Raw genomic sequence first — 16,177 nt, 5'->3', positions numbered from 1 at the left:
TACTAAAGGACACCAATAATAAGAAGAGACTTGTTTGGGCAAAGAAACACGAGCAATGGACATTAGCCTAGTGGAAATCTGTCCTTTGGTCTGATGAGTCCAAATTTTAGATTTCTGGTTCTAACTGCCTTGTCTTTGTGAGATGCAGAGAAGCTGAACGGATGATCTCCGCATATATGGTTTCCACTGTGAAGCATGGAGGAGGAAGTGTGATGGTGTGGGGGTGCTTTGCTGGTGACGCTGTCAGTGATTTATATAGAATTTAAGGCACACTTTACCAGCATGGCTACCACAGCATTCTGCAGTGATACACCATCCCATCTGGTTTGCACTTAGTGGGAGTATGTTTTGTTTTTCAACAGGTACAACACATCTCCAGGCTGTGTAAGGGCTATTTGATCAAGAAGGAGAGTGATTGAGTGCTGCATCAGAAGAGCTGGCCTCCATAATCACCCGACCTCAACCCAATTGAGATAGTTTGGGATGAGTTGGACCGCAGAGTGAAGGAAAAGCAGCCAACAAGTGCTCAGCATATGTGACCCGATTCAGGAAACTAGGCGTATGTCGCAAGTCACAACTTCACAGGAGAGCTGTCTGAACATAAACATTTTTTTAAAAGGTTTTATCAAAATGCATTCTTTGGCAGAAATGCCTTCTCAAATGTAAACTTTAATTTGCCTTGGATCAAACGTTTCGGGTAGCCTTCCACAAGCTTCCCACAAGCTTGTGGAAGGCTGGGTGAATTTTGGAAGGCTGGGTGAACCCAAGATGGGTGAATTGTGGCCCATTCCGTCTGACAGAGCTGCTGTAACTGAGTCAGGTTTGTAGGTCTCCTTGCTCGCACACGCTTTTTCAGTTCTGCCCACAAATTTTCTATAGGATTGAGGTCAGGGCTTTGTGATGGCCACTCCAATACCTTGACTTTGTTGTCCTTAAGCCATTTTGCCACAACTTTGGAAGTATGCTTGGGGTCATAGTCCATTTGGAAGACCCATTTGCAACCAAGCTTTAACTTCCTGACTGATGTCTTGAGATGCTGCTTCAATATATCCACATTTTCATCCCTCATGACACCATCTATTTTGTGAAGTAGACCAATCCCTCCTGCAGCAAAGCACCCCCACAACATGATGCTGCCACCCCGTGCCTCACGGTTGTGATGGTGTTCTTCGGCTTGCATGCCTCCCCTTTTCCTCCAAACATAACAATGGTCATTATGGCCGAACAGTTTCTATTTTTGGTTCATCAGATCAGAGGACATTTCTCCAAAAAGTACAATTTTTGTCCCGATATGCAGTTGCAAACCGTAGTCTGGCATTTTTATGGCGGTTTTGGAGGAGTGGCTTCTTCCTTGCTGAGCGGCCTTTCAGGTTATGTCGATATAGGACTTACTGTGGATATAGATACTTTTGTACCTGTTTCCTCCAGCATCTTTACAAGGTCCTTTGCTGTTGTTCTGGGATTGATTTGCACTTTTCACACCAAGGTACGTTCATCTCTAGGAGACAGAACGCATCTCTTTCCTGAATGTTATGATGTCTGCGTGGTTCCATGGTGTTTATACTTGCATACTATTGTTTGTACAGATGAATGTGGAACCATTAAGATGTTTGGAAATTGCTCCCAATGATGAACCAGACTTGTGGAGGTTTACAAATTTCTATCTGAGGTCTTCTTGGCTGATTTATTTTGATTTTCCCATGTCAAGCAAAGAGGCACTGAGTTTGAAGGTAGGCCTTGATATCTATCCACAGGTACACCTCCAATTGACTCAAATGATGTAAATTAGCCTATCAGAAGTTTCTAAAGCCATGACATAATTTTCTGGAATTTTCCAAGTGGTTTAAAGGCACAGTCGACTTAGTGTATGTAAACTTCTGACCCACTGGAATTGTGGTACAGTAAATTATAAGTGAAATAATCTGTCTGTAAACAATTACTTGTGCCATGCACAAAGTTGATGTCCTACCCGACTTGCCAAAACTGTAGTTTGTTAACAAGACATTTGTGGAGTGGTTGAAAAACGAGTTTTAATGACTCCAACCTAAGTTTATATAAACTTCCGACTTCAACTGTATCACTATGTTGCCAAAAAAGTTCAAGACTTATTGTTTCCTTTCAATAAAATTAATTCAAAACTACTTTCTGCACATTTCTGCTACTTTCTTAGACTATACAGGTGCTATCTCTTGCTAAAAAAAACGTGTATTTACACCTATGCAGTACTTCAAGCAATAGTAATACTAAACTTCAACTTTAGTAAAGAAAAATAATAATGACAGGTGTGTGTCCACTCAGTCTTTCTGCATTATGAAGGGGGAAAACCAAGATATTCACGAAGTTTGCGATGAATGACATGTTTCTTTATGCAAAATAGATTTGGGGTTTAAATTTCAATGAATCTGCTTTATTATAGGGGTTTAGACGGGTCATTTTTGACCCTTAGGACAAGTGGAGTATACAGAATGTTAAGACTACACAACGGTTAACAAAAGACTTCACTCTAATTTTGACAAAGTATTTTCATTTCAAGTTAAAGTGTACTGTTAGCTAGCTAGCTAATGTTAGCTGGCTGGCCCGCTAACTAACGTTACGTCATGCGTTGGGATTCATTGTTTACCTAGCTAGCTATCAAGCTAAATTTCTTAACAAAAGACTCTCGTTTTGGCCTCCCGAGAGGAGCAGTGATCTAGGGCACTGCATCACAGTGCTAGCTGTGCCACCAGAGACTCTGGGTTCGAGCCTAGGCTCTGTCGCAACCGACCGAGGTCCATGGGGAAATGCACAATTGGCCTGGCGTCGTCCGGGTTTGGCCGGTAGGGATATCCTTGTCTCATCGCGCACTAGCGACTGCTGTGGAGGGCCGGGCGCAGTGGGGCTGGCTTCTGGGTTGGATGCGAGCTGTGTTAAGAAGCAGTGGTGCTTGGTTGGGTTGTGTTTCGGAGGAAGCATGGCTTTTGACATTCATCTCTCCCGAGCCCGTACGGGAGTTGTAGCAATGAGATAAGGTAGTAACTACTAACAATTGGATACCACGAAATTGGGGAGAAAAGAGGGTAAAAGAAAACATTTAAAAAGACTCTCGTTTTAGTGTGCCAGAGCGCAGAATAACTGATGCATTTTTGAACGCTAAACACACTTTGAATGTGTCAGGTGTCACTAAACGTCGGCAACGAAGCGTAATTCAATTGTTGCAAGCAGCACAGGTACAGTCATCAACACTCTGGATAACATGAAAAAGCATAAACAGCTCTGCTGGGGCGAGTAAAATGGTCAGAGTGGGGTGTTCTCTCATTTTGTGTCTGGAAGTAGCTAGCCAATGTTAGCCAGTTAGCTTGGGTGCTTGACTTTAGTTATGAGATCAACGTTTCGGAACAACCCTACCTATTGGCCAGAGCGTCCAGTGTGCGCTCCGAACACGAAACCACAGATAGAGGGATAAGGCGAGTAATGTTCAGTGAGCTGTTCTCTCTCTCTCTTACATGTCTGGAAGTAGCTGGCAAGTTAGTACAGAACGCACTGTTCAATCCTTAAAGAGATGGGTGGTGCTAAGGCTTAAGAGGGTGTGAACAATGCTAAATGGGTGTAGACAAGGAAGGGCTCTCCAATAGTAGCCCAATAGTTGCACCAAATCACTGAAAGACGGTTTTCTCAAAAGTGAGTTTACAAGTTGATCAACTTTCAAAGCAGAATTATTTTCTCATTGTTTGCTCAAATGATATACCATTTTGTAGCTTTGAGTCGCTATGTTTATCCAATGTAAAAAACAGAAATTCAAATGTTGCTACATAAGACCGAATCCAGGTGGTGAGTCATATGTGGGAACTCCTTCAAGACTGTTGGAAAAGCATTCCTCATGAAGCTGGTTGAGAGAATATTAAGAGTGTTGAAAGCTGTCATCAACGCAAAGGGTGGCTACTTTGAAGAATTTAAAAAATATAAAATATATTTTGATTTGTTCAACACTTTTTTTGGTTACTACATGATTCAACTTTACTACATGTTATTTCACAGTTTTTATGTCTTCACTATTATTCTACCATGTAGAAATTATTAAAGAAAAACCCTTGATTGAGTAGGTGTGTTCAAACTTGTGACTGGTACTGTACATTTGATTATAAGTTACAAAGGTTTTACATCAATACAAAATATGTATTATCAATATTTTAAACGCAACAAATAAGCTGTGGCCTGTTTACTGCTTCAAGGTTCCCAGCAAGGCAATAAAAGACCAGATAGAAAGTCAGGTCTGCATATTAAAAGGGAGTCGCATCCCGGAATGATTCACAATTTGGCCGCGAAGGTGCAAAGAGAAGCTGACAGACAAGGAAAGAAGGAAGTGGGGAAAAGAAAGAGGGGGATGAAGAAATACATCCAATAGAAATGAATGATTAAGACAGCACTCGAGCTAAAATACATTTAACATCTGACACTGTAGAGGAAATGAGAGAAGAAGACGGGGAGGAGAGACGAAGGAGGGAATACATTACAGCATTGCACTCTTAAGAGATGTGTACTGTCCTGAGAGTGCAAGCTGGGGAAGTATGAAGCTGCCATAGTGCGCTTATAAAGCAAATGTGTGTGGAGAAGTGGGGAGCTCGGCTAGCAAAGTGCTAGCAATGTAGGGATCTACGGCTAGCAAAGTGCTAGCAATGTAGGGATCTACGGCTAGCAAAGTGCTAGCAATGTAGGGATCTACGGCTAGCAAAGTGCTAGCAATGTAGGGATCTACGGCTAGCAAAGTGCTAGCAATGTAGGGATCTACGGCTAGCAAAGTGCTAGCAATGTAGGGATCTACGGCTAGCAAAGTGCTAGCAATGTAGGGATCTACGGCTAGCAAAGTGCTAGCAATGTAGGGATCTACGGCTAGCGAGGTGCTAGCAATGTAGGGATCTACGGCTAGCGAGGTGCTAATTATTGGGGAGCTACAGCTTGCTAGGTGCTAACAAAGTGCTATCATTGGCAGAGTAACATGTCACAAAAGAAGGTAAGATGAAACTATATCAAAAACACAAAACTGACAGCATCAAGACATTTTTTTGCAAGGCTCCACAATTTTTTTTCCATTACATCTAGGGTATTGACTATCAATGGATTTGCTTATTTTCGGGCCTACACTGAAAAAATGACCCATTAGCTGTGTTAACAAACTGACATTCGGATCATTATCACCTACATCAACCGTGATGTTGATTTACCAAAGGAGAAAGCTAACATTACCTGTTAGCCGTGGACTGACGTTTCCCATTAGTTTGGCATGTTAACCGTGTCAAGCTGGAGTATCATCACACCACACAGAGAGGTTTGGCTTAATCATCTTTTAAAAGGCAGTGTGTAGTTCTGCAGCATAGTAGTCTAGCTCTGTCTGTTTGTCTGTCTGTCTTGGCTCTTTCAAACTTTCTTGTTCCCTTAGGAGTGGATAGTAAGGCAGGGATATGCAGCAACAACAACAGCTTCCAGAGAGTTAAACTCAGCAGTCTACAGAATACATTCTATCTAATGAAGACATCCTGAGCAAGATCCTGTACTGCTGTCTCACAGCTATAGGACTGAAAAACCACCAGAGTCAGAGAAAAGTGAATCAAGCAACACACAAACACCCCTCCTAAAGAAGAGAGAGGGTATTAGTTCATCCATCACTACCCTCTCTGGAACGCAGAGAGGGCAGGAAATCCATCCCTCACAATTTTAAACAATATTCTCTCCATCTTTGTCATCGCCCGATTGCAGAATTGCCACAAATGTCCCCACAGAAACTGGTTCAGTAGTCTATGTCAGCTCTCTGGCAGGCAGGCAGGCAGTCACAACAATAGCTGATATTTTTTGAAGAGAGGAGACTTCAGCTCAGCAACGGCCTTCTCTTGCCAAGTGTTGTCCTCTGTCCACGTGAGATTCTGTGTGTCAAAGTATAGATGTAGGATCCTAATTGGATCAATCTTTTGTTGCTGAGAATTTTCCGTCACCACAGGAACTGCAGAAGGGCTTCATGATTTACATAAATTCACTGAATTTAATAGAAGTACTTAATTGTACTTTTGATGTAGCCTAATTTTGGCCAGCTAATAGCCTAACCACTGATCAATTCACATTATGGACTAAACGTTACAATCCTGATGCTGCAGGATGATTTTGCTGCGGAAATGGCATTATGGCATTATGGAAAGAGGTTTCTGTACACAACGTAACAGAAATCATTGTCCATCTTTCATGCCTACAGTACATACAGGTGTAGGATCTTAATTTGATTAGTTTCATCACAGGAGTAAAATAATCCTGCAGCAGGAGGATTTGATTTATAATAAAAGTGATCAGGCTATAGTTTAGGTGAAGCCTAAAGATGCATTTTGGATTAACTTGTATGTAGGTGTCAGACGAAGGCCCTAAAAATGGTCAAAGACTCCAGCCACCCAAGTCATAGACTGTTGACTCTGCTACCGTACAGCAAGTGGTACCAATGCACCTAGTCTGGAACCAACAGGACCCTGACCAGCTCTACGCCCAAGTTATAAAACTGCTAAATAATCTAAGCAAAAAAAGAACCGTCCCCTTTTCAGGACGCTGTCTTTCAAAGATAATTCATAAAAATCCAAATAACTTCACAGATCATAGATTCACAGATCTTCATTGTAAAGGGTTTAAACACTGTTTGCCATGCATTCAATGAACCATAAACAATTAATGATCATGCACCTGTGGAACGGTCGTTAAGACACTAACAGTTTACAGACGGTAGGCAATTAAGGTCACAGTTATGAAAAATTAGACACTAAAGAGGCCTTTCTACCGAAAAAAAAAAAAAGATGCCCAGGGTCCCTGCTCATCTGTGTGAACGTGCCTTAGGCATGCTGCAAGGAGGCATGAGGACTGCAGATGTGACCAGGGCAATACATTGCAATGTCCGTACTGTGATACGCCTAATACAGTGCCACAGGGAGACAAGACGGACAGCTGATCGTCCTCGCAGTGGCAGAACACGTGTAACAACACCTGCACAGGATCAGTACATCCGAACTTCACACCTGCGGGACAGGTACAGGATGGCAACAACAACTGCCCAAGTTACACCAGGAACCCACAATCACTCCATCAGTGCTCAGACTGTCCGCAATAGGCTGAGAGAGGCTGGACTGAGGGCTTGTATGCCTGTTGTAAGGCAGGTCCTCACCAGACATCACCGGCAACAACGTCGCCTATGGGCACAAACCCACCGTCGCTGGACCAGACAGGACTGGCTGTGTGTTACAGGGAAGACATCCTCCTCCCTCATGTGGTACCCTTCCTGCAGGCTCATCCTGACATGACCCTCCAGCATGACAATGCCACCAGCCATACTGCTCGTTCTGTGCAAGACAGGTATGTCAGTGTTTGCCATGGCCAGCAAAGAGCCAGGATCTCAATCCCATTGAGCACGTCTGTGACCTGTTGGATCAGAGGCTGAGGGCTAGGGCCGTTCCACCCAGAAATGTCGGGAACTTGCAGGTACCTTGGTGCAGTCCATGAGGAGGAGACTCACTGCAATACTTAATGCAGCTGGTGGCCACACCAGATACTGACTGTTACTTTTATTTTGACCCCGCCCCTTTGTTCAGGGACACATTTTTCACTTTGTTTGTGGAACTTGTTCAGTTTATGTCTCAGTTGTTGAATCTTGTTATGTTCATACAAATATTTCCACATGTTAACTTTGCTGAAAACAAACACAGTTGACAGTGAGAGGACGTTTCTTTTTTTTGCTGAGTTTAGTTAGTCCGGGTAGCTATTGGCTGAGTTTAGTTAGTCCGGGTAGCTATTGGCTAGCTATTTAACCATCTGCATTTACCCTTATTGACTCATCAAATACTCTGCTGCTACTGTATGTTACCTGTCATTTAATTCCTAGCTAGTTCATTGACAATTCCCTGGAAGCTGGTGTTTGTTGTGCCGATATATCCTCTAAACACCGGCTTCGAGGGCATTGTCACTTTTATACAACGGGTCACCCACATATTCAAATAATGATTGACTTATTTCTTCCACAAGATTTAGTCCCGTAAACGAATCTAGGGTTGCTACCCAAGCCAGCTGGTTGTTCGTTCTATTGGTTCGGTTGCCAAAGACGCGACCCAGTCATTCAGTCTTTTGGTTCTGTATCTATGGACTCGACCCAGTCGTTCGTTCTAAATGTTCCATTGCCATACTGGCTGGCAACGTTCTTATCCCTTGCTTTTGCAATTGTTTGTCTACACCTGTTGTTTACGAAGTATGGGGCAAATACAATTTTATTTTATTTTGTTTTATTTAATAGTGGAGACCAATATCTATCTTGTGTTAATAAGTTATATACAATGACGGTTGTTGATGTGTATGGCTGCATTTCAGATTCGCTGTAGTAGTGTCACGTTCTGACCTTTATTTCCTTTGTTTTGTCATTATTTAGTATGGTCAGGGCGTGAGTTGGGGTGGGCAGTCTATGTTTGTTTTTCTATGATTTGGCTATTTCTATGTTTCGGCCTAGTATGGTTCTCAATCAGAGGCAGGTGTCATTAGTTGTCTCTGATTGAGAATCATACTTAGGTAGCCTGGGTTGCACTGTTTGTTTGTGGGTGATTGTCTATATTAGTGGCTTGTGTCAGCACAGGTCTCATTTGTAGCTTCACGGTCGTCATTGGTTTATTGTTTTTTTGTTACTCTTTTGTATAGTGTTCAGTGTTCTCTTTATTAAAATTCACTATGAACACATACCACGCCGCATATTGGTCCTCTAATCCTTCTCGCCTCTCCTCTTCAGATGAAGAGGAGGAAGACCGTGACAAGTAGGGAAATTAGGGAAGTAGTAGGGAATTTATTTTGCCTGCTTCTTTAGCATTTCAGCGAGCGAGAGAAAACGAGTCCTGTGGCTTTTCGGTGAATTTATGTAAATCACGAGACTCTCAGCGACTACAGAGTGATCAAATTTAGCTTCTACATCTGTATAGTACCGGTGCTGTATGTTCCGTTTCAATGTTTTTGTCTATGTGCGAAGATGACTGTGGGTCAAGTGTCACAAGATTTAATCTGTCCCTTCTTTCTTGCCTTTCCTTCCTTCCTTCTTTCCTTTTCTTCTTCATTTCCTTTCCTTTCCTTCATTCTTCCTTATTTCCTTTTCTTCGTTCTTCGTTTTTTCCTTTCCTTTTCCTTCTTTCCTTTACTTCCTTCTTTCCCTCCTTATTCCTTATTTCCTTTCCTTCATTCTACCCTCCTTCCTTCATACTGTTTAACTTCAGACATGCACACAGAAACATCTAATAAGATAAACATTGGTACACATTTCAAGGTTGAGATGTTTACCGGGGCTAACTGCAACAGCTAATAGCACCCTGGAATTATATCTGATATAGAAAGTGCAGTAAGTAGAGAGACAGAAAAACACTAGGAAAAAACACTAGGAAAAACCATACGAAAAACCCTAGTGAAAAACACTAGGACAAACACTAGGACAAGCACTGGGACAAACACTGGGACAAACATTAGGACAAACACTAGGACAAACACTAGGACAAACACTGGGACAAACACTAGGACAAACACTGGGACAAACACTGGGACAAGCACGGGGGCAAACACTGGGACAAGCACGGGGACAAACATTAGGACAAACACTAGGACAAACACTAGGACAAACACTGGGACAAACACTAGGACAAACACTGGGACAAACACTAGGACAAACACTGGGAAAAACACTGGGACAAGCACGGGGGCAAACACTGGGACAAGCACGGGGACAAACACTGGGACAAACACTGGGACAAACACTAGGACAAACACTGGGACAAACACTGGGACAAACACTAGGACAAACACTGGGACAAACACTGATCTTGTTACAGCGAGTCTTGTCAGACTTGTCTTGTCAGAGGCTTCTGAGTTTCACCAGACTGATATTCAGCTCGGCTGGTATAATTCTAGTCTCTTTCACCTTCAATATTGAAGCTTAACTTATTCATCTGAGAAATACACAATGTGAATGTGGATGAATCTTTAATGGCAAGTTCAAAACTGCCATTGGTATAAAATGTGACCTCGATACGTAGGCGTATTTTATGTGGTTTCAATGTCTTATTTTGGAGCGTATGTTTGGGTGACTGGAATCTTTTTTGTGGGCCTTCCTCTGACACTGCTTAGTATTTAGGTCCTGGGTGGCAGGAAGCTTGGCCCCAGTAATGTATTGGGCCGTACACACTACCCTCTGTAGCGCCTTACGGTCGGATGCCGAGCAGTTGCCATACTAGGCAGTAATGATGGCTCGCAACGTTCTTATCCCTTGCTTGCTAGCTAGCCAACCTCGGCTAACACAGTTGCGTCAAACAGTTTAGCCAGAATAGCAGCAAAGTAGCTGTGTTTGTTTCAGCTGTTTTCTAGTGATTTTTTGGGGATACATCCATGACAAAGAGCCATTGATGTGTTCTCTCGCCAGGACTATGTTCAGGGGAGCTAGCCAACAACACAGCTGACACAATCACTTCAAACTGAAGCTGGAATGACAGCAGACTAGCTGCAGTTCATGCTTTCTATTGGCATTTCTTTGTAAAGATCCATAAAAAATCTGCTGATTCATTTTTTTTGACAGGCTGAGAAAAGCTGCCTTCTTTCTTGTCTAGACTCCCAACCCCCAACATGTTCATTACTACCGGATAGCTGGAGATCAAATTTCAATATTGAAACAATGTTGCAAATGTCGTACACACAGCAAGGTTTATACAAATCTCAGCTGTTAAAAACAAATGAATAGCTGTGACCTAAAATAAGTGTTGTATTATGAAGGATAACATTTTTAAAATACATGTTAAACAAACAAAAAGAATATGGACATATTGTCTCGATGCATTTTACAGTGGAGATCAAGTTTATAAATCGCCTGGCTGGGCTGATGAGAAAGTGGATTGCACAGTGAGGTAGGCATTTCAGCGTAATTGATTTAGCAAGTGGTAACTTGTGGAATAGACACTGGTTGGAATGCTCCATTATGAAGGTTGTTAAGATACCCTTGAAGAAGGTAAGGTCACCAATATCCTCCACAAGCCCCATGTTAACAAGGCCCAGGTGTCTCCCTGGGAGACCAATGGGTGACTCTGACAGCACTGAATTAATTGGTATGCCTCTGAGAGGTTGTTCTCTAATAACATATTGATCGTCCAGGTCTGATATGCAAAGCATCTGCCACGGTGTCGCTCCCAGGTGAAAACGAATGCTCCATGAATACCTTATCCCAGCCCTGTTGATTAGAGAAAGTATTTGGCCCAGTGATCACACTGAACCACTGTGTCAGGTGTTCCTCCTTGAACCGTGTCAGGATCCTTGTTTTGTTATGATCAGACAGACGTACAGATTTAACTTAAAAACGGCTTCAATATAAAGGCTAGGCGTCCCGCTAGCAGGACAACTTCCGGTGAAATTCAAATAAATAATCATAACAATTATGGATATTAAACATTTAGGTGCGTTCAAGTGTCTTATATTGGTTGAAAGCTTAAAGTCTTGTTAATCTAACTGCACTGTCCGATTTACAATACGCTTTACAGCGAATGCATGCCATGCGATTGTTTTGAGGACGGCACCCCACATATTTTTCCAACGGCACAGGTTTCATAAATTCACAAATAGCGATTAAATATTCACTTAATTTTTGAAAATCTTCCTCTGATTTGTCTTCCAAAGGGTCCCAGCTATAGCATGTACTGTCGTTTAGTTAGATAAAATCCTTCTTTATATCCCAAAAAGTCAGTTTAGTTGGCGCCATCGATTTGAATAATCCCCCTCGTTCAACATGCCAAGATAGATTTCGAAACTCTACCCCTAAACTTTGTTTCAACAAGTTAAAATACGTTTTTACTCAAACAACATATACCCTAAAATGTAATTAAACTACAATATTTCATACGGAAAAAAGTATATTCAATAGGAAAACAATATTCGCAGGTCCTCTTCATCGCACACGCACATGAATTTCCATGTCTGTGTACCAGTACTAAAACTTATATTTCTTACTCGTTTTGGAAGAAACAAGCCTGAAACCTTGAATATTGACTGGTGACACCCAGGAAAAGCCATAGAAAGTGCATACTATGAGCTAGATTGAATTATTTCCCTATATTTTCCATTGGAAGAGCATGGACTCAAAAAACAAAAACATTCTGGTTGGTTTTTCTTTGGATTGTCTCCTACTATGTCTATTGTGTTATATTATCCTACATTATTTTAACATTTCTACAAACTTCACAAGGTGTCTTTCTAATGGTACCAATTATATGCATATCCTGGCTTCAGGACCTGAGTAGCAGGCAGTTCACTAGGCACTGGGCACGTCAGCCAGGCGGAAATTGAGAAAAAAGGACCCGAGCCCTAAAGAAGTAAAGAGGAGTTTGCTGGCGTTTTGGTCAGAGTTGTGGGAAACCCTTCTAAGGTTGTGGTGCATCAGAAACAAGTACTGTACTTTTCGCAGAGGAGAGACATTTATAGACTGTGCTGAAAGTCTTCCTCAATCTTTCACACAATAATAGTTCAAAGCTTTGGCTTCAAGGATGAACTCAATATGCCTTTACCACTGATAGATCTGAAAGATCAATATGCAGCCATTATTAAAAAAAAGAAGGAAGTGCTGTGCCACTGCCATCATGTGTCTATTATCTAACTGGGGTCAAAGTTCAAAAGCCATTGGAGTGGTCTCTTTTACAGCTTAGCTGAAGCAGTAAAAAGTTGAAATAGGTGGTCTGTGAAAACCTGTATTGACTGGCAAATGTCATCCTTTAACAAGGGCTAATGAAGGACAGATGAGGCACTCTGTATTAGATGTGACCAGGAGCACGAAGTGGCACTCAGCCAAGCAGGCTAGACCAGACTGACTGTTTATTCTATGACAATGTTTCTGTTTGACCTTTTCACTCAAGTATGTATATGTATGGCAACAAACGGAATGCCTTTACATATTATGAGGGGTTGGGTATCTGTCCTTTACATAGCAAAATGCCATTGGATCTTACAGTTTTTTTTACAATCGCTAGGACTAATTTCTCAATACTTAGGTCACATTTTTCAAAACTCTTCACACAGTGAGTACAACAGACTTCTATGTGGGCTAAACTGTGGATACTTTTTCATTACTTTTGCACACAATGCATTCAATGACTACCTCTTTCAAATTTCATTAATTATTTTCTCACTCAGACACAACCATCACCAAAACGTTATGTACCTACAGGCCAAATTGTACATACTCTTTTCAAAACTGTTAACCTTAAGTTCAAAACATAAAACACCACATTGAATAAGACAGCAATTTGCTACATTTCTACAGTAATACCGTATTGAAATACATTCCAAATCTAAAAAATGAAATACTATCAAAACAATTGGACCAACCATAGTTGATTCCCATTGTAGCTGAACACCTACCCAGGTGTTAGTCTTTCAATTTCATTTCCATCTATACAAAAGGGGACATCTCTGGAATAAATAATGCTGTACTGTAATGTAAACATGGAACCAGCCAGAGTTAGAGAAGTGGCTGACAGAGGAAGAAGAGTGGCTGGGAGAGGAAGAGGAGTACGTATGCGTGGTGGAAGAAGACTGAGAGGAAGATCAAGAGCTGTAGTCTCAGTTGAGATTAGGGCTACTATAGTGATTCAAGCAACTCAGGAACCAATATGTCTAGGTAAGATGACTATAAAATACAGAACTGGTTTTGAACAAAACCAAACAGTCAACCAGAGGCACTCAATGGCCTGTTTTTAGGTTTAATGTAAACTACGGTAATAGCCTACATCTTATGTTGCCTAATGGATTTATTTTAGAGAGTCATGGAGATTGAAGCCAGGCAAACACCCCACATATTCATCTTTGTGGATGAGGCTGGTTTCAACTTGGCCAAAACACGGCGGTGAGGAAGGAATGTGATTGGGAAAAGAGCCACAGTGGATGTCCCGGGCCAGAGGGGTGCCAACATCACAATGTGTCCAGCAATATCCTCTGATGGATTGCTATTACACAAACCGCTAATTGGGCCGTACAACACCGAGCGTCTCATTAGAGCGTCTGCTAAATGACTTAAATGTAAATGTAAAAATTCCTGGATGACCTCTATGGAAGGGTTGGGCCGTACAACACCGAGCGTCTCATTACATTCCTGGATGACCTCTATGGAAGGGTTGCAGTGAGGTGAAATCGGCCAATGTTTGTAATTGTATGGGACAACGTGACGTTTCACCCCACCCATACAGTCACAGAGTGGTTTACAGCCCATCCCAGGATGATGTCACGTTTCCTCCCACCTTACTCTCCATTCCGCAACCCCATAGAGGAATTATTTTACTCCTTCCTTACTCTCCATTCCGCAACCCCATAGAGGAATTATTTTACTCCTTCCTTACTCTCCATTCCTCAACCCCATAGAGGAATTATTTTGCTCCTACCTTACTCTCCATTCCGCAACCCCATAGAGGAATTATTTTACTCCTTCCTTACTCTCCATTCCTCAACCCCATAGAGGAATTGTTTTCCTCATGGAGGTGGAAGGTTTATGAACACATGATCAAATGTCCCTCCTGGATGCAATGAATACTGGATGCCTGGACCTATCTTCAGAGGATTGCCAGGGATGGACCAGGCATGCCAAAAGATTATTTCCTAGGTGTATTGCCCAAGATGACATAAAATGAGAACCTGTAGCCAAATGCAGAAGACCGGGATGACTAGTATTGCTACTGTATCTGTATCGGTAGATGGTGTATATACAAATTATTGTATTTTGGAATCATTGCCAAAAAATGACATTAAGTATATTGCATCATATATGATTCATTCCTGTAACATATACTGCAGTGAATTCTAAACAGTAGAGAGGTGTCATTCTTGTTTTGTGAAGACATTTTACAAAAGAAAACATTGTGTAATGCTGCCTGTTGTTAGTGTTGTTTAGGTCATTGTTTTATGAGTGACAAAGTGTGCTTGTTGGGTGACAACGTTTGCTAGTGTTATGGAAGAATGAGTTGATTTGAGACATGTATGAAGTGTTTTGGTAGTTTTGGTGCATTTTGGATGTGAAATTAACTGCCGGGCTAAGCTGAAAGTTGATGAGGAGAACAGTGTGAAGAGTTTTGAAAAAGTAACCTAAGTATTGAGTAATGGGTCCTAGAGATTGTAAAAAACTGTAGTTAATTGTTCTGTGAAGTAAATACACGTTTTATTTATCAGCAAAACTACTCATTAATGATCAACAACTTCCCAAGAAAATCCTTTTCAGCTCAGAAACAATGAACAATGAACAATGTTATAAAATAGGCCTACGGTTCAATCTGCAAGTATTACCAAAACCTTTTTAAAACCAACTGTCCATCTTTTTTTCCCAAATGCAATTCAATCACTTTTTTGTCTTTTAATAATTTTAAGCATATTTTAACACAGGCTTAACACCTAACAAAACAACACTTAGTACTTTTTTAACACTTAACATAGGCCAGGCCCTGTTACCTCATATCCCAGCGATAAAAGCATTTGCATTACGTAGGGAAGAAAACACTTGAATTTGCTCAACTTGCAATTAACCCCATGGTCATTGGCTCAACTTATCCCAGGGCAAACATGCACTTTCATACTAGGATTAAAACCTCATGTTAAAGCTAATAGAGACCCCAACTGATGAATGGAACAATAACAAGACAGTGGTAAACATGTCTTCCCTCACAAATGATTTCGTGCCCCCCTTTGGCAAATCCGTGTTATTTTGTAAAAGGCGGATTTCTATGGCAAGATGCATCATTCACCCATGTTTCGTCAAAATGGGGCCAGTGCTGTCTGCGGTATTGCGTGGGACGAACGATGACAGATCCACAGTCCCCTCCCCCATTTCATCGTGGGGGACAATATCTTCTTTGATTTATATAAAGTATTATGAAACATCTAACACATTCATTTGACAGTGAAAATCACTTTTTTTGGAGCTAACTTTCTTACCACTTTTTCCATGTGGTTACTTCCTTCATAGTCTCCATGAAATTATGACCTTTTCGTAAATATTTGGTCAAATGATACATTGTGTGTTTGGAGGCTCAACTTACCCCACTCTCCCCTACCCTAGACACCGCCAGCAGCTCTGGTGCAGTGTATCGTCCTCTGACAGCTATCTACTAGTTTGAGTACACAGCAGGCCAAGGAAACGTTTCCA

The sequence above is a fragment of the Oncorhynchus nerka genome, linkage group LG6 (genome assembly GCF_034236695.1).
Source record: "Oncorhynchus nerka isolate Pitt River linkage group LG6, Oner_Uvic_2.0, whole genome shotgun sequence".
Lineage (NCBI taxonomy): Eukaryota > Metazoa > Chordata > Actinopteri > Salmoniformes > Salmonidae > Oncorhynchus > Oncorhynchus nerka.
Note: the sequence above shows the minus strand (reverse complement) of the source record.